At 41.4% G+C, this 27,195-nt stretch overlaps 1 protein-coding gene across 1 annotated transcript in view; it reads left to right on the forward strand.

Moving 5' to 3' along the window:
• Nucleotides 1-1,270: 1,270 nt before the first annotated feature.
• The window catches only part of LOC134485739 (uncharacterized), an 83,270-nt gene continuing 57,345 nt past the window's right edge, over nucleotides 1,271-27,195 (forward strand). The window contains exon 1 of the mRNA XM_087641316.1: nucleotides 1,271-1,525. The gene's annotated coding sequence lies outside the window, so the exon portion shown is untranslated. The remainder of the gene's footprint in view (nucleotides 1,526-27,195) is intronic.

Consider the following 27,195-nt stretch of genomic DNA (forward strand, 5'->3'; position numbering starts at 1 on the left):
CTTTCGAAACCATGATGTTTGTACTGGAGACAGAGGAGCACTGGACACTTGGCAAGCAGGGGTGGTGCTGTTTAACCTTTGTCTCCCATCCCTCTGGAGAGCGGGTGACACCTCTGTTCTCAGTGTTTCTTTTGAATGATTTCCCACCTAGTGGATTGACAGGTACTCTGATTATCTGCCTAAGGAAAATGAAAGGGTAAATAGCCGGAAGATGAAGATTGACTTGCAAGGACTCCGTCAAGAAGTGTGCGTCACACTTGGATAAAGACAAGAGTCGAAACAGGGCATGCAGAGAAATGTCAGATTAGCACCTAAATGTATTTTGAAGAGGAACAGTGTTTTGTCAAAATGGTTGCTTCTTGAATTGTAACGATGGCAGATTGTCACTGTCACAAGCCAGGAGATCTATCTGAAAAGACAAATTATATTTCTCTTTTTGCCATCTAGAATGGTGGGTGCTCCCTAACAGAGTTTTGAGTCATCTCATTTAGCAATCTGTGGTCATGGCCAAGGATCTTCTTTCTCCAGGCAGTGAATCTGACCAAAGCCAATCTGGGGAACAGACGTAATACAAAAAAGATGATTTACATTCAGTAAATCATGATGTGTTTTCTTCTTGATGTATCATCCCCAAACCAGACTTTCTGCCCTGTTTGGGCATGGGGGACTTTCATCAGCACTGGTTTGGTTGTCTGAGATGTTCTTCCCACCTTGCATCCGTCTAGACCAGAGAGGCCGAGACAGCACTTGGAACTCCACATTTGATTCTCTTAGGCTCCAAATCCTCTCCCCTGCAGCCATCCATTTTCTTACCCGTTCCCCACTTATTAATGGGCATTAAAGCAGAGATCTTGGAGCCGAGTCTCATCATCTGTTATTGGTGGGTGTTCAGTTGACAACGGGTTAATTTAGAAATCTAATGGATGAGGATAATTGTAGAATCAAGGTGGTTTCTTACCAGGTGTTACAGCTTGAATGTGGATGGCCCCTGTGGTAGAAGGTGAGAGACCCCCGAGGAAATGTGGATTTGAAAAGGCAGGGTCTGGGGAGAGGTCTTTAGGCCTCTGGGAGCCTATCTTTGAGGGCGATCATGGGAATCCCACCTGTTTCTTCATCCTTTTGGTCTGGTTCAGAGTGTGAGCAGATTGTTCTGCTGTATGCCTCCACCATAGCCCAGACCCCATGGGAGCCAACTGTTGAACTTTTAAACTTTCAGAAACATGAGTCAACAGATAAGTCTCTCTTTCAGAGGCAGCACACCTCAGAGATTTTGTTGCAGGAGTTTGAGGCTGACTAGCACAGTGTTTGCTTATTTATTTATTTATGTATTTTTTTTAGTTTTAGTTACAACAGTTATTTTTATAAGACTGTATATCTGACTTGAGTTTTCCTTGAAGAGAACAGTATTACATTTTTTTCAAAAGGAATTTTCATGTTTTTTTTTCTTCTGTTGTTTATTTGATTTTTGAAAAAGAGAAAAAAGGGTTGTGGCAAGCAAAGGAGCAGAAGCTGCAAGAGATTCATGGTATGTAGTCTGCACTTACTTGCTGTAATATCAGCTGGCTTAATCATTGGTGGAATTCACAGATTTAAAAACACTAGTGTGTGTGTGTGTGTGTGTGTGTGTGTGTGTGTGTGTGTGTGATGTCTGGGGGCCAGGGAGATGTACATGCTATAGTGTGTGTGTATATAGGTTCGGGAGAACTTTGGGGAGCTGGGTCTTTCTATCCATTTTTCCAAGGGTTTCTGGGATTGAATTCATTTTGTTAGGCTTGCACGGCAAGTGCCTTTACCTGCTGAGCCATCTTCTGGCCCATGTAGACAAGTTTTCTGTTAAAAACTAGTTGTACCAGTGACTGACAGAGCCTTTAAAACAGCAGAGCGATGTCTCCTGGCTGAACTAAAAAACAGAGCCACGAGATACTTCGGCTATACAGTATCTGCATGGCTGTTCACGATATCAAGGGCAGCCATGTGGAGAACTGATCTGTGGTGTAGACAAATGAGGTCATCAAGACTCCCTTTTTGTCTGTCCTTGGCTGTGAGGCATTAACTAACCTCTGGCTCCCATTGCCACGGAGGGAGGGTGACATTTTTACCCTTAGGAGGGTGGGCCGTCTCATGTGCAGTTGAGCACAGTCTCTTCTTTCAGCTTTCTATTTTGTAATCCCCCTGTAAATTAGAACCCCAAGTCCCTCATAAGCGGCCATGAAAAGCACTCTGGGTAGACTTTGCTTCAATCTGTTACACAGCTGTGTTTGTATCCCTTGGCATTCTATGGTTCTGCTCTCTCTTCACAGGGCTGAGGAGCAGATTAATGTTGTGAGGAAGCACAGAGCCACATGGCAGGACTTTCTCTCTCTCTCTCTCTCTCTCTCTCTCTCTCTCTCTCTCTCTCTCTCTCTCTGTGTGTGTGTGTGTGTGTGTGTGAGTGTGTGTGTGCCCTGTGCCGACTGGGCTTGTCCTTTCCCCAGCCCTGTACTGATTCCTTTATGCATTTTTCCTTTGAAGTTCTCCTATTTCCCACTCCAGAGAAGGAACCTCTTGCTGTTTCTCTCACCGGGAGAATTGACCATATCTGGATAATACAGGGTGTTGAGCACCAAGCTTTGCAGGAACTTGGTCAAAATCAACATTTTGCCTTTTTTTTTTTCAGCCACAGCCTTCAGAAGGGGAAAAATGTTTAGAGTCTAAATGACTGTCTGACTTTTGAGTTCAAGACAACGGTACCAGACAGGACCCCTCTGCCTTGTTGAAGGGACAGAATGGCATAGACTACCCAGTATGGGGGAAGCAGGTAGGGGAGGCAGCTGTGACACCGGGAGCTCAGTATGTCTGTCCTCTTGTTAATAGTACAGTTTGCTACCTGCTTTAACTCTGCTCTGAAATGGCGTCCATCTCCCGCCCTCTCTCTCCTTCTTCCTCGGATTGCAGTTCACTTAGTTACTCTACTAAGGCTGTGCCTCTGGGGTCCTTGAGACTGTTCTACATGCCTGATGGCCGTCCTGCTTCCCTGCTGGCCCTTGCCTTCACACCTGCTGGGCTATCAGGAACATCATGTCCAGGCTTCTGCATGCCAGAAAGGGTGCCGGGTATGCCTCCTACAGAGAGATGCCAGGACCACTTTCGTGACCACCTCCTCCACATTCTCTCTAACTTTATGGTGCGGGCTTTGAAGTACAGAGAAACTGAAGCAGTGTCAGCTTCACCTCACCCTTTGAAAAGGCCACTGCTATGCTTACATTTTCAAGAGGGAATGCAAACCGATGTAGAAGCCGAGGGACGTTCCCCAAGGGTGCCGCTGAGTGCCAAGGAAAAAGCCCCAGTTTCCCCCACCTCCTGCTCTTACTAGAGGGCACATTTGAGAAAGCTGACTGCGGCAACTCTGCTTGCTGGCCAGATCCTTGGCAAAGGCTGATACTGGCTGCAGCCAAGCACTGTGTGAGGTTTCAGGACCAGCGGAGGTTTAATAGCACATCCCCGTGTAGCGCAGGTGCCTTGCTGTGACTCCGGGACCTGTATGAACCACCAGCAGGACCTCTGCACTGGCCATCAGTTTCCAACCACATCTCTCTCTGGAGCGTAGCCAAGGTCCACTGGGCCAGGCCAAGGTTGTAATATCCAGTCTCTCACTGATTTTTCAGGAAACACCTTCAGTGTGTACGGGTAGAAAATCATCTAAATGTCCTGAAGGCAAGCAGGCAGCCTGCTGTGTGGGCTGTGCACCACAAGTCAACACAGACTCCTCTGCAGATTCTTCTCTGAGCTGTCACTCCTGGAAATTTATGCCGCACACTCGGTCCTCCCTGTTTGCGGTACCCACTGTGGATGCAGCCACTTGATTCCTCATTTTGCAGATGAGTTGCTTTGAAGGCTGGAGTTAAAACACAAGTGACTCCTGAGCGAGTAGTCCTGGAGGAGGAGGGGAGCCTATAATTGGAGCTCATCTTCACTTCCTCTCCCTTTCTCCCCACCCCCTTTCCTTGGTCTCCCCTTTAGGATTTTGCTCTGACCACGAAGCTTCGTTTCGGTGGGAAGTGTAAGTATTGGCCCTGCCAATGCTGTGTGAGGAGGAAGCCTCTGCTTCTCAACTTCCACTTCACTCCTGCTTGCTAGCTATTGTGGCTAATCAGACAGGATGAGGGTTTTTGCATTTTTGCCTCACTTTAATCCTCTAGACTGAAATAGAAATGGGAACTTGTTATTAAATTTTATTGGATGGTAAGGCCACACGTACCAACCTCACTCATTTCATATCAGGCTCAGGGAGGTGATTCAGACTCATCCATGGACACACAGCTATTTATCCAAGCCGCTCAAAAAGTGAGGTAGCAGCTGTTGGCCACTAACAGAGTATTTTTGTGGAGCGCATTGTTACCCCAGTGCAATGTGAAGAAACATTTTTATTAACATGCTGTAATTGTGAAAACAAGCTTCATTGTGACAACTTCATAATGCGAAGCATGCATCGTGATTATATTTGACTCATTATCTCTCGGTCCTCTGTTCTGACTCGTTTTCCCTCCCCCATTTCCTGTTTTAGTCCACTTGGCTGTTTTGTTATCTTTCCCCCTCTCACTTTCTCTACATAAGGGAATGTGCCACCATAATGTTGTTAAACTCTTGTATCTTAAAAAAATGAACCAAACCAGAGAATACTACAGTAAAATCACATATTGTACCGTGTTCCTCTCTGTATGACTGCCTTCTACAGAAAAAACTGGAGATGCTAAGGGGCGAACAGATTGGCAAAAGCCAACCTGCTATTCCACAAAGGGCCATAGGTGGCGCTGTTGTATAACTTCTGAAACTGCAAAATTCAAACTCAAAAATCTAAAAGCTGCGGAAACCTTCCTTTTCTTTTTATTTCTTCACTGTCCACCTCTAACGGCTTATTCTTTTATGTCCAGATCTTTGAATATCTTACTTCTCGGTAGAAAGAGAAATAAAATTCTCTCTGTGGGCGTACAAAATAGAACACCTTATGTATGGAGGGGGAAAGCCCGAGTACAGTGGTGCTTTAAAAATGTCTTGAGGACATCATGCAGATGAAATCCTCAAGGAAGTTTCCACATATATTTGGCGATGTTTCCGAGTGCTGAAGGTGAGGTACTACGGGGATGCAGCTCATCAATGCTCAAGGGCTGTCCTCCGAGAAGACATTTATTGCTAAACATCATCTCAAATTTCCGAAGTCACGAGGCTTGGTCAGAATGTCATTTCTGGGAGAGGATGAGGTCACACATTTTGCAGACTATGAGGGGCAATACATTCAGGTTACAGGCAAGGTCTGAGTATAGGGTTTCTACCAGCTAAAAAGTACATCCCCAGTATTGTGTATAAGCAACCCAGCAACTTATCACGGGGACCCCAGACCTAGCATCTCTTTTGGTATTAACGCTGTTCTTCTCCAGGAGAGGACACCTCATTTAGACATTCAATAACGCCTTGTACCTTGTAATTCCCTTAAAAGTTAATGAACGGGCTAAAATGAATTTTAATAAGTGCTAATTAATTGCAGTTTGTCTTCCGATTTGAAGAACAAAGGCAGCCCCTGCTGTATTTGGCGGTTTTCCTCGGTTGTTTGGAAAATACTTACAGCAGATGGCAGTGTTGCTCTGTACATGGTCTGCGAAGGCTTGGCAAGAAAATTCCCACAATCCTTTTCCAGCAGAACTCCACCAAGAGATACACCCATAATTAGAGCCTGGTTAGAAACAGAAAGCAGGGCACAGGGAAGTTTACAAGGTGAACCCAAAATATGGGAGTCATCTCACTCTCGTATGATTTAGTTGAATCAAATTTTACTGATGTGCTTCACAACCACGTACTTAAATTACATGGCCAAAGAATTTCAAATAATGGGTATTCTATGTGTGTATGAGGGGGGCAGAAAAGGGGGAAATTGGCATAGATTTCGTTATAACATTCTGTGTATAGATATTTACATATACTAGCCATCTATCCATCATGCATGCATTCATCCATCTGTCCATCCATCCATCCATCCATCCATCTGTCCATCTATCCATCTGTCCATTCATCCATCCATCCATCCATCCATCCATCCATCCATCCATCCATCCATCCATCCATGTCTACCTGTCTACGTACCTGCCTGCCTATCTATCGTGTGTGTATGTGTGTGTCTGTGTGTGTGTGTCTGTGTGTATTCTAAGGATGGCCAGAATTGTAGTTCACGTGAGAAATCTTTAGGTTCCGGTGCATTGATTCAGTGCACAAGCCAGTATTTTTCTCATCTTGGGAACAAAGCTATGAACTCTTGGTTTCCAGCATCACCTCTGGCTTTGACATTTGTGAAGTTTATGAACATTTCCATATTTTCTGGCACTTTCTGCACCTTCAGAGTTTACCAAATAAACTCTTGTCCTTCAGGTCACACTGACAGGGCGAAGTCACAAAGCTGGATTATGCTCAATGTCATGTCTTATTTGGCTTTTGGATGCTGTTTAGCAAGACTCCTGTCCAAGTGGCAGGCAGTGGTGACCAAGGCAATTAGGGAGATTGATTTAGCATGCATGATTTCATTTTCTGCTCCCTATGGTGAGAGATGAAGGGCCTAACATAACCAAATTGGACTTAGCCAAATTTAGACGTCAATTTTTCAGATTGTTTTCATGTTGCAACAGCACTTAAGGTGAATTTAAACTTCATTATTTTTTTAAAATAACTTTTTCAGAAGAATCTTTCAGGTATGTGAAAAAATCACTTGTCCCCTTCTAAAGGTTTCTTTGTCCTTTCTACATTAGTTTATTGTTTAAAAAGATTTAAAAAAAATGCATCGACTTTTCAAGTGACGCTGTTTCTTGAGCCTCGTTGTGTATTTGGTGCTAGGTTATATCAACCTGTTCATTAATTTTAGGTTGGTTCATTTCACTGCTGTTATTTTAATGTCACATGGAGACATTGAAATGCCACCAAATAATAACCTTGAACCAAAAAAAAATGTATGGCTGAAACAGCTCTGATATTTGCTGGATATTGATTCTCTAATTGGATTAAAGTCTGTCTTTGACAGGATTCCAAGAAAACAAGAAACAGCTCATGATTCACAACTGACTGGATCTCATCCCAGTGACCATGGGCGGTGCTCATTCATTCAGCAAACTCTGATTAAGGGTTTTTGGTGGGCCTGGCTTATGCTCTTGGTGTTGCCCATATGCAACTATATTCTTCATATAGTGCAAGTAGACCAGAAAAGAGGCATGAGTCTGGGAGTTCATTCCAGTCCACCTAATGTCTTTCTTGAGGGGGCAGCAAAGCCCTTGGAAACCTCTGGGAGAGCTGTAGTGGCATGTGGTTCAAGAAAAGACCTGGGGCTGTCCTCATATGTGCATGGAATTGTATATGCATGGAACTGTGTGTGCATGGAACTATGTGTGCATGGAACTGTGTGAGCATGGAACTGTGTGAGCATGGAACTGTATGTGCATGGAACTGTGTGAGCATGGAACTGTGTGAGCATGGAACTGTATGTGCATGGAACTGTGTGTGCATGGAACTATGTGTGCATGGAACTGTATGTAACTGTATGTTCATGGAACTGTGTGTGCATGGAACTGTGTGTGCATGGAACTGTATGTGCATGGAACTGTGTGAGCATGGAACTGTGTGAGCATGGAACTGTATGTGCATGGAACTGTGTGAGCATGGAACTGTATGTGCATGGAACTGTGTGAGCATGGAACTGTGTGAGCATGGAACTGTGTGAGCATGGAACTGTGTGAGCATGGAACTGTATGTGCATGGAACTGTGTGAGCATGGAACTGTGTGAGCATGGAACTGTGTGAGCATGGAACTGTATGTGCATGGAACTGTGTGAGCATGGAACTGTATGTGCATGGAACTGTATGGAACTGTATGTTCATGGAACTGTGTGTGCATGGAACTGTGTGAGCATGTAACTGTATGTACATGGAACTGTGTGTGCATGGAACTGTGTGTGCATGGAACTCTATGTGCATGGAATTATATGTGGCGCCAAGGTGACAGTGCTGGCTTTTAGGAGAACTCTGGCTCAACTTCAAAGACTTTAGAACTGACATCTGAACTTCTGTGAAGGTGTCTGGAATGGTAGCTGATGGTTTGTGAGGAACTGAGAGAAGTCAGGAATACTGGAAGTCTTTGCTGATAGGGTCATTACAGATAATCAGACAGCATGGTAACCATGAGATGCTTAGCTCAGAAAAAATAAATTGCCTTTTTTTTCTTACAGTTAAGCTGTTTACGTTTTTCTTATGCTTTAAAATTGTTTTAGTATTCATTTGTGTATATGTGTACATGTATCTGTGTGCAGCCATGCACATGTGTATGCAGGTGCTCTTTTTTTTTGTGGGCTACTTTTTTTTTCTTTTCTTTTTTTTTTTTTTATTAACTTGAGTATTTCTTATATACATTTCGAGTGTTATTCCCTTTCCCAGTTTCCGGGCAAACATTCCCCTCCCCCCTCCCCTTCCTTATGGGTGTTCCCCTCCCAACCCTCCCCCCATTGCCGCCCTCCCCCATAGACTAGTTCACTGGGGGTTCAGTCTTGGCAGGACCCAGGGCTTCCCCTTCCACTGGTGCTCTTACTAGGATATTCATTGCTACCTATGGGGTCAGAGTCCAGGGTCAGTCCATGTATAGTCTTTAGGTCGTGGCTTAGTCCCTGGAAGCTCTGGTTGCTTGACATTGTTGTACTTTTGGGGTCTCGAGCCCCTTCAAGCTCTTCCAGTTCTTTCTCTGATTCCTTCAACGGGGGTCCTATTCTCAGTTCAGTGGTTTGCTGCTGGCATTCGCCTCTGTGTTTGCTGTATTCTGGCTGTGTCTCTCAGGAGCGATCTACATCCGGCTCCTGTCGGTCTGCACTTCTTTGCTTCATCCATCTTGTCTAATTGGGTGGCTGTATATGTATGGGCCACATGTGGGGCAGGCTCTGAATGGGTGTTCCTTCAGTCTCTGTTTTAATCTTTGCCTCTCCCTTCCCTGCCAAGGGTATTCTTTTTCCTCATTTAAAGAAGGAGTGAAGCATTCACGTTTTGATCATCCGTCTTGAGTTTCGTTTGTTCTAGGGATCTAGGGTAATCCAAGCATTTGGGCTAATAGCCACTTATCAGTGAGTGCATACCATGTATGTCTTTCTGTGATTGGGTTAGCTCACTCAGGATGATATTTTCCAGTTCCAACCATTTGCCTACGAATTTCATAAACTCGTTGTTTTTGATAGCTGAGTAATATTCCATTGTGTAGATGTACCACATTTTCTGTATCCATTCCTCTGTTGAAGGGCATCTGGGTTCTTTCCAGCTTCTGGCTATTATAAATAAGGCTGCTATGAGCATGGTGGAGCACGTGTCTTTTTTATATGTTGGGGCATCTTGTGGGTATATGCCCAAGAGAGGTATAGCTGGATCCTCAGGCAGTTCAATGTCCAATTTTCTGAGGAACCTCCAGACTGATTTCCAGAATGGTTGTACCAGTTTGCAATCCCACCAACAATGGAGGAGTGTTCCTCTTTCTCCACATCCTCGCCAGCATCTGCTGTCACCTGAGTTTTTGATCTTAGCCATTCTGACTAGTGTGAGGTGAAATCTCAGGGTTGTTTTGATTTGCATTTCCCTTATGACTTAAAGATATTGAACATTTCTTTAGGTGTTTCTCAGCCATTCGGCATTCCTCAGCTGTGAATTATTTGTTTAGTTCTGAACCCCATTTTTTAATAGGGTTATTTGTCTCCCTGCGGTCTAACTTCTTGAGTTCTTTGTATATTTTGGATATAAGTCCTCTATCTGTTGTAGGATTGGTAGAGATCTTTTCCCAATCTGTTGGTTGCCGTTTTGTCCTAACCACAGTGTCCTTTATGCAGGTGCTCTTAATGGGTGTCTCTAGAATTGTGTTTATGAGCGCTTGTCAGCCTGTCACTGTGCTGGGCATCAAACTATGGCTTTCTGCATGAATAGCAATCACTTTTAATGGTGGAACCCTCTCTTGACACTGTGTCTGCTTTTCTAATGAGAATTCTTGCAGATTAAGAGTGCTAAGCTAACCTGGGAGGTTCTTGTGTCCCCCCCATGATCACATCCCAGTTGGGTCTTCTGCACTTGGGAACAAATGTTCTGACCATTTATCAAATGGCAAAGGTAATCTAGGTAAATTAATTTAATCCTCACAACAACACTATGACCTACACATGCTATTGGCATTTTAACAAAGGTCAGAGAAGTTACATCTCTGAAGCAGAAGCATGAAATTCCAAAGTGTATGCTGTTGTTGCTAAATGAAACTATCCCCATGGGGATCCTCATTATGTGGCTGAGAGGTCAGTTGAGTTGTTCTGTACAACATATACTGACATTCTTTCCCTGGGTATCAACTGCTGAGAGATATCACAGTGTGGCATAAGACTGGCACTTAAGCATCCCTGTCCACCTTCCCATTGTTAAGATTTATGACTCTGCTAATTTCTTGGCCAAGTCCAAAGCACAGCATTGAGCCTTTTAGTCCTTTTGAGAAGCAGCTGTGTTGTGAGCTCTGGGTATCTTGGTTTCCTCGTGCCATGTTAATCTTCTGGCTCTTTATCTGTTCAAGGTGCTAAAGAAGCATGGGCATCTGGCTGATTTGGTCTCTTGGAAGTGAGGTCCCAATTGTAGAATGGGGAAAAATAATACAGATGGTGCAAGGCTTGATTGCCATTTGTCATGTCTGTAGCCACTTCTTGAGTGTGAATGCCATTTAAAATGGAAGTTTAAAGCAACAGTTTAAAGGTAAATTGTGTCAGAATAGTAAAAGAGTCATTAGAGAGCTAGTCTTGTATGGCTTACTTCATAACTAGAAATAGCAATGGGAAAGGAGATAGCCATCACAAGAATTACAGTGAACTAGAATGAACTTATGCCCAATGGAACCTACTCATTTCCTTTCTTGATACGATGATCACGAGATAGCGTAGTAAGAAGAGTTAAATTATATTTTAACAATAGTTCCTTAATTCGCAGGTGAAATCTAATATTCTATCTATCTTATTACAGCTTTTAACATGCTACGAATAAAGTTGTCAAATTAACAATACCCATTAAAGCTGTTAAAATGAGTATTTAACGTGGTTTCACTACACTTTCACGATACACAAAATATTCTAGTCTTTACAATCTACCTTGCAGGGCTATGTTTGCCTCACCAGAGGACTACACTTCAGTGCTCTCAAGCTATAGAAAGATCTTGAGAAGAATGGAAAGAAGAAGCCACAGGGATTTAGGTGTAGGAAGGCAGATTAAAAGCTGCCTATGTGAGACTTGGCAAAGAGAATTAAAATAACAAAGAATACAGTCTATTTTAAAGAGACAGAGAGCCAAAGAGTAGCGGCAACCACAGGGAATGAGGACAGCGGGATAAGGGATAACTTGGAGACACAGAAATGGGAGGAATTCAGCAGGCCATGCCCTGGGGGGCGGGGTGGGGTGGAGGAGGGGGGCAGCACACCTGGCAAAGGAAACGGAGATGCTACTTGTAATCCAGGCAGCCCTGATGAAAAAGATTCTGTAGGTCTTCCTGGTCTTCCTGTGGAGTTCCTTTGTTTCTATCCCCTTGGAGATTCACAGTCCTTTCTCCTATTCTTTTATAGGAATTCCCCAAGGATCCATTGTTTGGCTGTGGGTGTCTGTACCTGTCTGAGTCAGCAGCTGAGCCTTTCAGAGGCTCCTGTTCCTGTCTGCTAGGGACTGGTGCTTGCCCATGGGATGGATCTCAAGTTGGGCCAGGAATTGGTTGCCCATTCCCTCAGTCTCTGCTCTCTCCCCTGCGCCTGCATTACTTGTAGACAGGTTAAATTTTGGGTTGGAGGTTTTGTGGGTGGGTTGGTATTTCTATTGCTACACTGGGGTTCCTGTGTAAATATAGGAGGTAGACTCTTCAGATTCCATATCCCCAATGTAGTGAATCAAAGCTAAGGTCACCCCCATTGGTTCTTTGGCGCCTCCCTTGTCCCAGGCCATGCCTCAGACTGGTGAGCTTGAACCCAGCATGGGTTCTGGTAAGACAGTGATGTCTCCACAGGACAAATAAATCAGCCATAGAGAGAATTCCTGTTTGTCTTTTAGTCTGTAAGGGTGGTGGTGGCTGGGTGGCATCTGGCAGGGAATCTCTGGCTTGAAATTGAGCCCTAGTGGGACTGAGAACAAGGAACAATCACAAGTCAGAGGACTTGAAGTAAACTTGCCTCCGCCCCAGGGTGAGAGCCACAGGAAAGGTTGTGGAAACTGGAAGGCTCAATGTTGACAAATCGAAAGGATCATGGGGCAAGGCTAGGCTGAGTCAGGGAAGTTTGTGATGGCAAGTGAACCCATTGTTGGTGGCCAGTAGCTGACCTCTGGACCTGGGAATAACTTTGGAATGATAACCCTGGGTTTGAGATCCCAGAAGGAGCAGTCTCTGGGCATCTTACCTGCCCTAAGGTTCAGTGCTGTAGCGCCAAAGAACTCTTGACATCAGATTGCCTACTTTAAACAGGGTGCTTTATTCGTTTATTTTTATATTTATTTATTAATTTTTAAACTTGAAAAATGTTTTTATTCAATATATTCTAATTCTGATTTCCCCTCCCTTATCTCCTTCCAGATCCTCCTCATCCATCCAACTCCGGGTCTTTTTTCTCTCTCTTAAGAAAACAAACGAGCAAGTAAAAAAGACAAACAAACGAGTAAAATAAATGAACAAGCAGGCAAACAAAACGAATAAACAAAAGGAAGCAAAGAGCAATCAAACACCTGCGAGTGCACACACACGCTTGCACCGACACATGTATACACAGATATATACACAGTCACATAGACACATGCACACACACACATTTGCACAGACACAAACACACACACATGCTCACATATACATACACATACCATGCACACACTCAGATACACAAACACATACACAGACCATACAGACACACACAAAGCCACCATAAAAATAAAATAAAAATCTGAAGCCATAATATACAAGCAAGATCAGTAAGGTGAGAAAGACATCTCCATAGGTACCACTGAGTTTAGTTTGTGTTGGCCATTACTGCTGGTTATGGAGTCTGCCTTAAATGTGGTTTGAATATCCACGAAGGCTCTCTTGGAGAAACTGATTTTCCTTCTGTGAGTGGTTATCAATTGGCGATAGTGACTGGGTTAGGACTGGTGTCCACTTCCTTATCTCAGCCCTGGAACCTCTTCTGGTTTGGATGTGTGCGGGCCCTGTGCACAATGCCATGGTTTCTGTGAGCATCCGTCCTCTGTGTCTGGAAGACATTGTTTTCTTGGTATTATCCATCCCCTCTGGTTCTTACAATCTTTCTGCCTCTTCCCAGAGTTCTCTGAGCCCTGACGGGAGGGGTTTGATGAAGGGCTCCTGTTTGGGGAGAATCTTAGAGGGTTTGAGAGTATAGAGATGGGACTGCCTAGGCAGACCACAGGCTCATGTTTGCTTCTTCCAAACATTCTCTGAGAAACTCCTAGTCTATAACATAGACTACCACAGAATATGTGACTTTAAATCTCAGAAGAGTGAGAGAAACTACCCAGCAAACTGCAAAGCTAAGGGAGTCAGGCAGAGGCTCCTGGTATGCAGGAAGGGAAACTTCAAAGGTAAATGGAGCTCTGGCAGATATCTGGTAGCCTATCCCGGGAAAGACAAGAGGCTACACGTGTAGCTAACCCTCATATCCTTGCCCCTCCACCCATCTCACGAACTTCAATTTTATATGACCCAAAAGAAGATATTTGAATATTCCATCTTTTTCTCCACTTGATTTCCCTTTTCTCTTGCTTGACTCATTTTTATTTCAAAAATTACAAAAAGCTTTTTATTGTAATTTAGTTTTAATTTCCCATATTAGAGTTACCTAATTTTGTTTATCTTTTTTTTTTATTATCAGGCCTGTCCTCCTTTTCTCCCTCCCTCCTGACCTTTTCCTTCCTATCTTTCCTTTTTCTTTTTCCCCTCCACAGTATTTTCCCCACTTTCTTTTTTTTTCTTTTTATCATATTCAGTCGACATTCATTATCATCTTCAGTGGATAAAGACAATGTTTTCATGTATGACATCAAAAGCAAAAATAGAATAATAGAATTGCACAGCAATGGATCCCAGAGAATGAGAAGACAACTATGAAATGGGTAAGAGATCTTACAATGAAGGAGCTGCATTAGTTACTTTTCTGTTGCTCTGATAAAACTCCATGACCAAAGCCACTTAAGGAAGAAAGAGTTTATTTTGGCCAGGACTGTATAAGAAGAGTAACTGAACACAAGCCTGGGAGCCAGTCCATAAGTAATGCTGCTGTATGGTTTCTACTTCAAGGTCCTGCTTTGAGTTCTTGCCCTGACTTCCTTCAGTGATAAATTTTTTTTTGAAATATGAAGAAGATATTTAATAAAATAATGAGAGTACTTTGATTATTAACTATTTCAAGGCACATCATGTATCCCACTAACTATCACTAAATCACAGAGGCATAAGATAACAATGGGCCTGAGGACATGGCTCAGTAGATGCATCTCTATAAACACAATATTCTCAGATCATTTCCTAGTGCCCAGGATGTGCAGGCCTGGAATGCCAGCATATGGGAGGAAGAGTGGGACATAATCCTCAGCTATTTGGCATTTTTCAAGAGGCCAGGCTGGGATGAATGATACATCTTCAAGGAATAACAAACCCCAGAAACTTGTATAAGCTTGTAAGCAGATGACAATTACTAAGATTAGTTATATGATTCCAGATTTCATGTCCTTTTTCTGTTACTATCCGTGAATCTTTTTTTTTTTATTAACTTGAGTATTTCTTATATACATTTCGAGTGTTATTTCCTTTCCCGGTTTCCGGACAAACATCCCCCTCCCCCCTCCCCTTCCTTATGGGTGTTCCCCTCCCCCTCCCCCCATTGCCGCCCTCCCCCCAACAATCTAGTTCACTGGGGGTTCAGTCTTAGCAGGACCCAGGGCTTCCCCTTCCACTGGTGCTCTTACTAGGATATTCATTGCTACCTATGGGGTCAGAGTCCAGGGTCAGTCCATGTATAGTCTTTAGGTAATGGCTTAGTCCCTGGAAGCTCTGGTTGCTTGGCATTGTTGTTCATATGGGGTCTCGAGCCCCTTCAAGCTCTTCCAGTTCTTTCTCTGATTCCTTCAACGGGGGTCCTATTCTCAGTTCAGTGGTTTGCTGCTGGCATTCGCCTCTGTGTTTGCTGTATTCTGGCTGTGTCTCTCAGGAGAGATCTACATCCGGCTCCTGTCAGCCTGCACTTCTTTGCTTCATCCATCTTGTCTAATTGGGTGGCTGTATATGTATGGGCCACATGTGGGGCAGGCTCTGAATGGGTGTTCCTTCAGTCTCTGTTTTAATCTTTGCCTCTCTATTCCCTGCCAAGGGTATTCTTGTTCCGCTTTTAAAGAAGGAGTGAAGCATTCACATTTTGATCATCCGTCTTGAGTTTCATGTGTTCTAGGCATCTAGGGTAATTCAAGCATTTGGGCTAATAGCCACTTATCAATGAGTGCATACCATGTATGTCTTTCTGTGATTGGGTTAGCTCACTCAGGATGATGTTTTCCAGTTCTGACCATTTGCCTACGAATTTCATAAAGCCGTTGTTTTTGATAGCTGAGTAATACTCCACTGTGTAGATGTACCACATTTTCTGTATCCATTCCTCTGTTGAAGGGCATCTGGGTTCTTTCCAGCTTCTGGCTATTATAAATAAGGCTGCGATGCACATAGTTTTCCCCACTTTCTTTGTCCTGTTTAAAACATTGATTCTTCTCCATTCTTCCTTTCAGGTCACACTTCCTGTACCTCATTCATTTACTGTTTCTTTATTTTACCCTAACGATGCTTTTACTTGGTTTCATACCCTACAATGGGGCTTTTATTTTCCTCTTCTATGATTGCTGGTTGTCTAGCAGTGGATTTCTGGGATCATTTACCATAGCTTGTTTTCTCCTCACTGATTTTTTACTAGGGATTGGTTGGTCTTTCAGCAGTAGACTCACTAAGATCTCAAAGTAAACCAGAAAATGTAGCCCGCCAAGGGTTATTAAAGTTGCAACATAAAAACATAAGAACCATTGAAAAACTAAAGGTAATATGATCCCTTACAAAGACCATAATTTCTCAATTCAGAGATACTAAAATTGGTAAAACACTAGGTGTTAAATTAAATTTAACCCATCCTATACTGTTATTGTTATTGTTCTTGGTTGCTCACTAGAACTAGATGGTAAGACTCTCATTCTCAACACATGTTGGTCACAGGGCTTGAAGAAATCAAACTGTTACTGAACTAACCACTTCTTGCCTATTAGATAGCTTTAAGAGTGCCGGACTGTGTTATCCACGTTGCTGGGGAACAGATCCATCAACCATCAATAGTCTTTCCAGCTGTGAGTAACAGGAGTGGCCAGTCTGGCAAGACATGCCCACTGATGTATGAATGTTGGTAGGGTGGCTCTCTAATAGAAGTTAAGGCTTTCTCTAGAAAAAAGAACTTATACCTGGTATGGTAAATTCAGTGAAGAACTCTTGGTTGGGGTTATAGATTGTAAGGGGAACCTACTCCTAGTATTTGGCTAAGTAAAGAGAGCATCAAAATGCCGTCTAAATACTTCTAGAATAGTGTAATTGTTATCCCTTAGAGGAAATTCTTCTTATAGGAAACAGTGGCTAATATAGAGACTTACAACTAGTCAAAGTCTGCAGAACAAGTGGCTGCAGTGATATAATGTCTCGTATGTTATCAGATCTTAGTATGATTTGGATTCAATAGTAAGGAGAAAACTCAGAAAATGTTCAGATACATGGAAATTGTACAATGTATTGTTGACTGCCCGGTATGAGGATGTTAAACCATTACTAAAATCAAATGAAAGGGAAAGCAAAACGTACTTGATCTTTAGAGATATGACAAGAAGCAGTTCAAAGAGGAGATGTTACAGCTAGAAGTACCTATATTAAAGATCTCAAATAAAGGACTTAATGGTGTACCTTGATATCTTAGAAAAACAAGGACAGTTTCCATGAAAATTCCATATTAGATTGCAAGAAATAATGAATATCAAGGAAAATTAGTGAAATGGAGATGAACACAATTCAGTTCAAAGAATCAATAAAACCAAAAGTTGATATTGCAGCAAACAAACTATATCAACAAATCCTTAGCCAAACTAATAAAAAGAGAGAAAAATCAAATTATTAAAATTAGAGATGAAAATGAAGACACTATACCTGATATTAACACAATCTGGTAGATCATAAGAATACTTGAAATAATTATGTTTCTTTGACAACTGGAAAATAAAGAAGAAATATACAACTTCTTAGACACATATGAAAAACTAAAACTAAATGAAGAATCTACAAATTACTTATATAGTCTTGCAATAACAAAAACTAAGGACAATATAGATGGACTACTGAACCTACCAAACCTTTAAAAGAACTAGCACCAAAGGTCTCAAACTGTCCCCTAAAACAGAATGGAAAAATCACAACCAAAGTGTTATTTAAGTAGGAACACCCTGATTGCCCAGATAATAACACAAGTCACAGTAGGGACCAATTTCTGTAGTGAACAAGGACATGTTATTAAGAACAAAAACTTGGAATAAGATACTTTTAAACAAAGTTCAAGGACATCTTAAAAAGTGTAGAAAGCATGAACAAGTTGGTTTCATTCCAGGGATGAAAATGTGTTGCAGCACATGCATATTAATACAGGTAATAGAGTGAAGGATAGAAATATGATTGTGTCAATAGATATTGAAAAGGCTCATGACAATCAGTAGATTTTATGCATGTCAAGAATCAACATGTCGAGAAAAAATTTAAAAAGAGTTCTCTCACAATAGATCTAAAAAATTTATAATCATAACCAAGGAGGTGAAAGGCCTCTAAAATAACAATTTTACAGTATCCCAAAAAGAAACTGGAAATACTAGAAGATAAAAGGACCCCTCTCACTTCCTGTGCTCCTAGATCAATGAAATTAAATGTGTGAAAATGGCTATGTTATCAAAACAATCAATTTTCAATTCAATTATGAACTTCCAATAGCATTCTTTATGGGACTAGAAAAAACAATCTTCAATTCTCATGAAGACACAAAGTGCCCAGAATAGCCAAAGAAATCGCAATATTTGATCTATTAACTGTATTATCGGGTCGGGATGCTGACAGAAAGTAAGACACACAGACCAGTGAAATAAACCCATATAACTCATCCAATTTTGGCAAAAGTGTCAAAGATAAACATTGGAGAAAAAAACCTCTTCAAGGAATGGTAGCATGAAAGCCAGATGTTCACACAGAGAGTGAAAGGAGATCCAGATTTCTTGTTCCCCTCCCAACAAAATTCAATTCAAAATGCTCTAATGTGAAACCTAAAACACAAGCAACTGGAGGAAAATACAAAGAAAACATGTGGAGACATTGGCAAGGCAAAGAGTTTCTGTAAAGGACTTCAATCGTTCAGGAAACAATCATAAACATTGACCAAGAAGATTGCATGAAAGCCAAAAGCTTCTGCATAGCAACATAAATAGGAAGTAGAGGGAAAAGACAGTTTGTAGGTCATATGTCTTAGGAAAATACTGCTATTATTCAGCTAAAGGAACATAACAATAAAATGACTTCTTCAAGACAGGTTTCTGTGAGTAGCCCTGGCTGTCCTGGAACTTACTCTGGCAACCAGGCTGACCTCGAACTCACAGACACACACCTGCTTCTGCCTCCGAGTGCTGGGTTCAAGGCATGAGTCACCACTGCCTGGCTATAAAATGACTTCTTATGATATACTGCTATACACACAGTTCAAATTCATCACAGAAACCTTGTCTTGCACTAGATGGTAATTAGTAGAGAGTTCCACAACTGGACAATATTCAGACAATGAGAGATTTTGGAGAACTTGGTCCTAAATGGGATATCCTTACTTCCCCCCTGCCCTGTTCCCACTCCAAGGCTTGGGGATCTATGTGGAAGAGGAAACAGAGAGACTATAAGAGCCAGGCATGGTAGATGATTTCAAGGAAACTGTTTTCTAGACACAACAGGACTGACACACATATTAATGATCAAAGACTATATAGCATGCAAAGGCTTACACAGAGAATGAGGAGTGGACATAAAGTCCTACCCTCGGCCAAGAAGCTATTTGCAATTGGTACCTTGGTACCTTGGTACCTGCTAGGAAAGAAAAAAAATAATCAGTTTCCCCCAGTGCCATGTCACTCCAAGCACACTCCGGGCAGGCCCCATGCCCAGTAGTAGTTGGCAAACACAGAACAGGCCCATTGCTTTGTTGTCTGCTTTTTGTTTTGTCTCATTGTGGTTTTATTTGTTTTGATTTTCAGTTTGTTTTTGTTTTTATTGGAGAGAGAGAGAGAGAGAGAGAGAGAGAGAGAGAGAGAGAGAGAGAATATGAAGTCGAGAGGGTAGGAAGAAACAGGGAAGAGTTGAGGTAGGGAAAAGAGTATGATCATAATATACTGTATATAATTTTCTCAAACAAATAAAAAGGAGATAGTTCATAGAATGGAATAAAAATATTTATAAACTATGCACTCAACACGAGATTACTTTTTAGAGTCTACAAAAATGTTCAAAATTTAAAGACCTAAAATCCAAATTATTTAATGAAGGGACATGTAGAGATAATTTTAAAAACAGAAAAGGGGGGGGGAGAGGGAGAGGGAGAGGGAGAGAGAGTGGGGAGAAGGAACACTCAAGATTAATGGAGCTTTGAGTCCATTTTCCCATGCTTCTCCAGGCCCTCAACAATATACTTTAGGAATGCGCCAGACAGACTTGCTAACACACTGTACCGGACATTGATTTGTTAAATAACACCCTCCCTTGCCCTCTGCTTTCAAGCAAACTTTCTAGAGTAGTAAAAGCAGGGAAGACCTATCTATTGGGAAGAACCCCTAACACATTTCCAGGGTAGAACTCTGTCTTGTCCAAAAGGGCCTTTCTTTTTAAGGGTTGCAGGGAAACTAGACACTGCAACTTTTATCTAATGTTGTTGGCATTTATTTGGAGCAAATTAAGCCCTTAGGGCTGGATGGGGTTGAGCGCAGGAGGATTCCACCAACTGCTCCAATTCTTTCTCTTGTAGCAGCTTGGCCATAACGTTCAGTTGTAGGTGGGGTCAATCCAAGGGTTCCATCTGGCATCATAGTGGCAGGTGCTGTAGGAACTGGAGCATTGGGTGGCACAGGAGCAGGGCGATGGCTCCTCTATTTTCTCTGCCCATAGAACCACCCACAGCCACATCCTCCAATGACCTACCCCATTTCCTCCATTGACTCCCTGGTGAGAATTCAGACAAATGTCCACAGAGGCTATAGCATACATATGGTTCCCTTATAACTCATATGCGACCCCTTCATGTCCTAAGGAAGACATTTTCTCCTAGAGGTTTGCATTTTAGTATATCTTAAAAATCTTGTGTTAACTTCCCTCCATCTTTTCTTTGATAAGAACTATACTTCTGTGTCTTTGCTGTTGTTGTCCACAGCTTTTCTTGATAGGCCTAGTACAATCTTGGGAACAGGGCGGCTGGGTGTTGAAGGTCTGACAGTAGCTCTCAGTCTTGCTGTGCATTTTTATTGGTGGAGTATGATTTGTTCCTGATACCTTTAACTTGAAATTTTGCTGAGAAATGGAGCAGTAATGCAGTATCATCTTACTAAAATGCATTCGAAGCTTTTCAAAATAAAAGGTTCCTTCTTAATGGTCAAAGTGGAGATCACTTGGGAACACTTGGGAGAAGAGGACCCCTACTACACACTGCTGCTGGGAACATAGACTGTGAAGCTACTATAGAAAGCTGCAGGGAAGTCTCAAAACGGAAGCGTGGAGTACCACGTGACCCACCTGTACTGCTTCTGGGCTCATAATCTGATGCATCTAGGTTGGCTGCCACAGTGATATTCACGTCCCAGGTTACTGTTAGACCATTCACAATATAACAAAGACACAGAGCCAGCCTGGGTTCCCAGCAACACACACATGGACAAAGAGGGTGTGGTACATGTACACTGTGAAGCCTCATTCTACTGTGAGGTCATGTGCAGAAAGATGAGTAGAACAGAAGACAGTTATAGCAAGTGAATTGGTGGAACCAGAGATCATTACTTAAAATGAGGTGAGGCAGACTCAGAAGGGCAACGGCTGTCATGTGTTTTCTCTTGCAGGCAGAATCTAGATTTAAAAAGTAAATGTGTACCTGGGATATGGAAGGAGAAGGGAGACTGTGAAGGAAAAAAAGGGAGCTAAGCTAAACGGGGAGGGTGGGGAGGATAGCAGAAGGTCATATGACCAAAGATTGCATATTGTCTCCTTTGTAAAACTGAGATGTAAGTGTATATTCCCATATCCACAGGGGACGGGAGGGTAAAGGGGACCGTCTGGGAGGAAGAAGAAGCAATCAGCGAGGGTCAGGAACGTGTGGACAGTAGCTGCAAGGAGAAAGATAATGTCACAGTGAAGCTTACTATTTTGTCTACTAACTAAAAAGGCATAAAAGAGAAAAAAACCTTGTGAGCAATGTCTTTACAATGTCAAAACATATGTCCACTCTTGCTGGAAAAGTTGTTGCCTGAGTACACAGTAATTAAGATCTTTTTCCATCTACATGACAGTCGAATTTGGTGGCTTTCTTATTTTAAGCCTGTAGCCTTTGATATTTCTTTTTTTTCTGAAAAAATAAAGTTAACTTTAAATGGCAAGGAAAGGTCATATTGACTCTATCACATGACTCTGAAATTCAAGGATGGAACCCAGGGTTGGCCCTGGTTTCCGATTTCTCCAGATAGAACTTTCTGGGTGATAGCATCTTCCTGTCTTTGTGTTTAGACAAGTGGAGCTGTCTTACTTTCCAAGCCTTTGACTTTGAGTAGATGCCTGACTGAAATAGAAAAGTGATCAAAGGAATCTTACTTTTATCTCTTCCCTTCTTTATAAGGCACAAATACAGTAGTTCAAGTAATTAGCAGGAATTTACAAAGCCGCACAGGGAGGCTTTGGTAATTTATAAAGTATTTTCATGTACATTGTCATCTTTAGTTTAATAGTAGATGTGATACCAGAAAAAATTATAATTAATTAAATAGCACACAGCTTAGTTTTCCATTGTACTTCTAGTTTTCTTTGCTTGTCAGTTGTTTATATGTAACAGGGCTACGTTTCCTACCTGAATAACTTCTGGGTTGTATATTTGGATATGGTAATAGTAAGTTTGTGACTTGGCAATTTGAGGAATGATACAAAATGAATAGGATTTTGTCAAGAAGAGGATTAGGGTTTTGCCTGGGGAAAATTGGTATTTTCTCAGTCTGTGATCATGCTGTCGAAGCCCCAAAAGTAATTCCAGTCTCCCGAATGTCTTCAAAGCCATGCAACATTATTTTTACTGTGGAGAATGTGAGGACTTCTCAGGCGCAGATGGGCTGCTCAGGTGATGTTCTGATAAACATTTGCTATTCATGATGGCAGACTGGGAGCTGGAGGAAACGCCTGGTAGACCTCGAGGTAGGATTCAAGGCCACAAACCAAGGGCACACACATACTTGTGAGGCCAGCGGAGTAGACTGTGTGACATTCGAAGATAATGCTTTTTGTTCTCCTGAGCATTATATTTTGTTCTTTTAAAATTAAGTGCAGGAATAAATATTTCATGTTTTTTCCCTCTGATACTGTGAAGGGGATATAGAAGTCATGATATAACATATAAAATGTAGAAATCATGATAACATGTTCTATGACAAGGGAGAGCAATGAAAGGAATGAATCTAGAGTCCTGCTAGCCCCTGCTTCATGGTGCTAGCTGTTCCAATAGGGCCATTTATTTTCTTATTACATGAAAGAGAATAGGTTTATATGAGTTAATATGCAAAATACGAGTGTTTTCAAGCTTTATGTTGAATTCTAGTGGGATGTCAAATTCACTTACTTTTGAAAACAAACACAGTGCTATAGTTGAGAGTTCAGTAGAGATCCACAGGGGAACTTTGGCAATTTATAAATTATTATCATGTACACTGCCATCTTTATTTTAATATTAGATGATGCCAGAAAATTATAATTGATTAATTAATATCTGGCTTAAGAAGATTAGAAGTAAAAATGCAAAATCAAAATTAATATTTATTTGTTTATTTGTGTGTGTGTGTGTATGTGTGTGTGCTTCTCTCTGTGTGAATGTCAGATGTGTGTGTGTATGCCTGCTGAGGCCAGAAAAGGTCATTGGGTGTCCCACAGCCAGAGCCACAGGCCATTGTGAGCTGCCTTATTTGGGTGCTGAGAACTGAAATTGAGTCCTCTGGAGGAGTAGGAAGGTCTCAACTGCAGAGCCATCTCAACAGCCTCCAAATTTGTTACTATTTTTAATATGTCAAGTTTGTGTCCAATATACATCATCCACTTGCATTCTTAGATACAGTCTGATTCAATAAAAGTGCCGCTAAATCTTGAACTATAATTTTGATCTGAAGTTTGTTTCTCAAGCGAAGGCTGTGGGTGAGGTTTTCTTAATAAATACTGGAAATAAAAAAGGATGCAGATTTATGACATCTAAAGGAGCAGGGAGAACATGGCAGAACCAAGGTAGAGAAAGTAGCTAAGTCAGGCTTTATGATTTCATATGTTTTGATTTTTAATTTATAAAATTTCTGCAGTCTGTACCTGTCAAATGTGTTTTGACAGGTATTGTGTGGCAGTGCGGATTACAAGGAACGTTTTGACATGCATATGAGAGGCAGTCCTAAGTGTCAGTGCGAAGGGAAAGTAAATGAATATATAGACTTTCTATTTCCCTCGCACAATCAGAATATGATTCCTTAGGCCTATTTGCAGCAGACACTCTGCCGTGACAGATGTGTAACACTGTAGAGTTTGAAAATGCTGCATCCCAGCTCAGCTTCATTAAAACAGGCTGAGAGACCCACTGGACCTGCAGAGAGGCAGCCCGTTTGCCGGGGATGCCACGTTTTATAGCCTATGAATCCCACACATCTTGTTAGAGTTGTCTGTCACTAAACTTACTGGAATATATGTGCTGTATATGCAAAGTCAATGCAGAGAAGTAATTGTGGGCCTGCTTTAAAGTCTGTGGGGGATTGAAAACATGAATGGAATCTTGGTGGGGTAACTCATTTCTGGGAATACAGTGGTCTCAGTTGATATAGGGATTAGGTTTGATTGGATTTATGAATGGAGTAAGATAAGAATTCGGGGCAACAATTATAGTGGAGGTTATAGTCAACCTGAATAAGAAATTAAAGGAAAAAAATAAAAGAAATGAAGAAAAAAGATACAGGACTTACTATGTTGAAGACAAATTTATGAGAGAAGTGAAAGCTTGTGCAATGACATGCCCTTGCAGGGTAAGACTTAACTATTTCTGTCCCTTAATTCCTTTTGTGTCCATTAGATATGAGACTTCAGACTGCTAGATTTTATATTTTTAGATATTAAACAACATCTTTGACTGAAAAAAAACCTAGACATTACTGTACACAGTTCTTCTGTAACAAAACCAAACTTTAATAATACATCTGGAGTTCTTTTGTTTACCCTGTATTTTTAGGTTCAATTTTTACATTTAGGTACATTAGGTAGGTAGAAATGTACAAATGTAGGAAGGCAGCAAACTTAACTTATTAATTTTTATTAATGTATTTTCTACATTGACAGTTTCATACATTACATAAATACATTATATATACATATACATATATACAAATACATAAATATACTCATACATACACGCATACACATAATACATTCATACATGCATGCATATATATATTCATACACATAATACAGGCACAGTGTATATATATAACTAGTTATACATGCATACATATACATACACATAATACATGTACATATATACTCATAACCACATAATACATGCACATGCACATAATATATGCACACATATATACATGTAACTATATAATACATGCTGACACACATGCATACATTTATACAAGCATGCATATACATAATACATACATTCATACATATAGACAGACATACATTCTGCTTGCTTTCCTCACTCTACCTTCCTTTTTTCTCCCTCCCATCCTTGTGAGTATAAACAGCTGCTTAGAGGGTAATTTGATGATGTGTCAACTCATTAAACCACAATAAGAAGCTACCCTAAAGGGCTAACATCTCCCCAGTCATAGATTTTTGGAGATGAGCTCACAGGACTAGGCATGGATTCCCTCTTGTGGAGCTGGGAGTCACCCTATAACAGTCCTGTCATGATTGCTATTGGGCTCACTGGTGATGTCTGAACTTCACGTTTATCCTAAAACTCCCAAGGAAGGCTCACATGCCATGTATCATGTCACAAATTATTCTTAGAGTAACAAAAAGGCCTCTAGACATGCTATTAAAGTTCAATTTCATTTAATGCCTAAAATTAAGGACCCAAGAGGTTTAGTAATGTACCAGCTGGTGACCACTGAATTTGCAGTTGGTGTGTACCAAGTCTGGCATGATTAAATCCCTGGTGAAAGAAAAACAAGTGAAAAGTACAGCATGTCCCTTTTCTTCTGGGACCACGTTCCAAAATGTCCTTCGAGGCTTGAAATTGTACAAAACCGAATCAAAATACACTTTCCTCCCTCTCTATACATAGGATTATGAGTAATTTTATCTTATAAACTAGGCATGGTAAATTACAATAAGAGTAAGGTAGAATAATTGTAACAATGTGGGGAAAGTTGTTTAAAACATGGAGTTTTTATTTTTTAAATTTCTGGAAGTTTCTACTTAATATTTTTGGATCGAAGGTAGCTGGAGCTGTTGGGACAGGTCCTAACAGAAGTAAGCAGCTGTCTTGATTTGATTGAAGTCCTTGGAGGGAACGGACTATACCATGTACTCTCTGCCTGATAAAATGTTGAAAGAAGGAAATTTAGATGCAGGAGTCACCATGGCACTTCCTGTATATAGTTTGTTATTTGACTACTTTTTGTGAAAGGGAGCACTAAAGTTTATCATTTGAATTTTGAATCCTATTCATAGTAAAATCATGCTGAAAGCGTGTCTGAGGAGACAACTGCCCCACCATAATCTGGACCAGCCTTTCGCGCTCTCCTCCTCCACATGTGTACTACAGTGGCACAAGTGATCAGGGACAGCATGTGCTCGGCAATCTTTATAGCAGTGTCATGGAGTCATTTTATGTCTTTTGACTCAAATAATAAAAAAAATTGTGACTTGCATTTTATGTCTCTACTCTTAATTGGTTTTCTTCAGTAATTAATTTTATTGAAATTTATAATTTACGATCAACCCGTGATGGAAAAACAATAACACAATTGCTCCTGCCCCACTCATCATCAGACAGACATTTTTCAGAGAATTTTTACTCTGCTAAATAACAGGCAATTCTCCAAACTACTCACAATCAAGAATAAAAAGCTCACATATTTAAAAATGCATTTTGGGGAAGTAACACAAAAAAGTCCTTGCTAGGTGTTTTTGCTCCCTTCCCATCTTTCAGGCTTAGAGGGTGCCCTCCATTCACCTCTCAGGTAATCCAGCCCGATGGTGAGAGGTCTCAGGAGACCGGATGAGAGAGGGAAGCTGCAAGCTTCCTCGTGACTGACTGTCGTGTCTGGTGTCTCCATTGGCACAGCACAACCCGCAGGGTTGTCTTTGTGGGATTCTGAAGTGCTCTCTTCTTTGTTGGGGACTATATACTGGGGCACGTCAGGGTCATTTCTTGGTAATGCATCCCTATTACCAACATACTCAGGAAAACAGCGACTCACATAGAAAGGAGTAGACGAGTGTAGAAAAAAAATATAATTTAGCATGCAGCTGTGGGCTTTTTGTAATTTTCAGCTCAGGGCTGAGTAGTCTGGACGGGAGAGATTCTTTGGATTGCTCTGTCAGATAGGATAAATCTTTCTGCTTGCAGAATGAACAGTGAACTTAAATGAACATCAGCCGTTCCAGTGCTGGTACACCCAATCCCACACTTCTGACTCTGTTAGCGCTCTCATTGATTTTAATGATGATGTGCAAAGATTCAGTCTGTCACACCTGGACGAGAGACTGCCCTCATAAAATGTGCCCGAAGCTGGTAGATTTTATCAGTGGGCATGGTACCATCAGTACCGTACCAACTCGGG

Source organism: Rattus norvegicus, chromosome 2, assembly GCF_021556685.1.
Source record: "Rattus norvegicus strain SHRSP/BbbUtx chromosome 2, alternate assembly SHRSP_T2T, whole genome shotgun sequence".
NCBI lineage: Eukaryota > Metazoa > Chordata > Mammalia > Rodentia > Muridae > Rattus > Rattus norvegicus.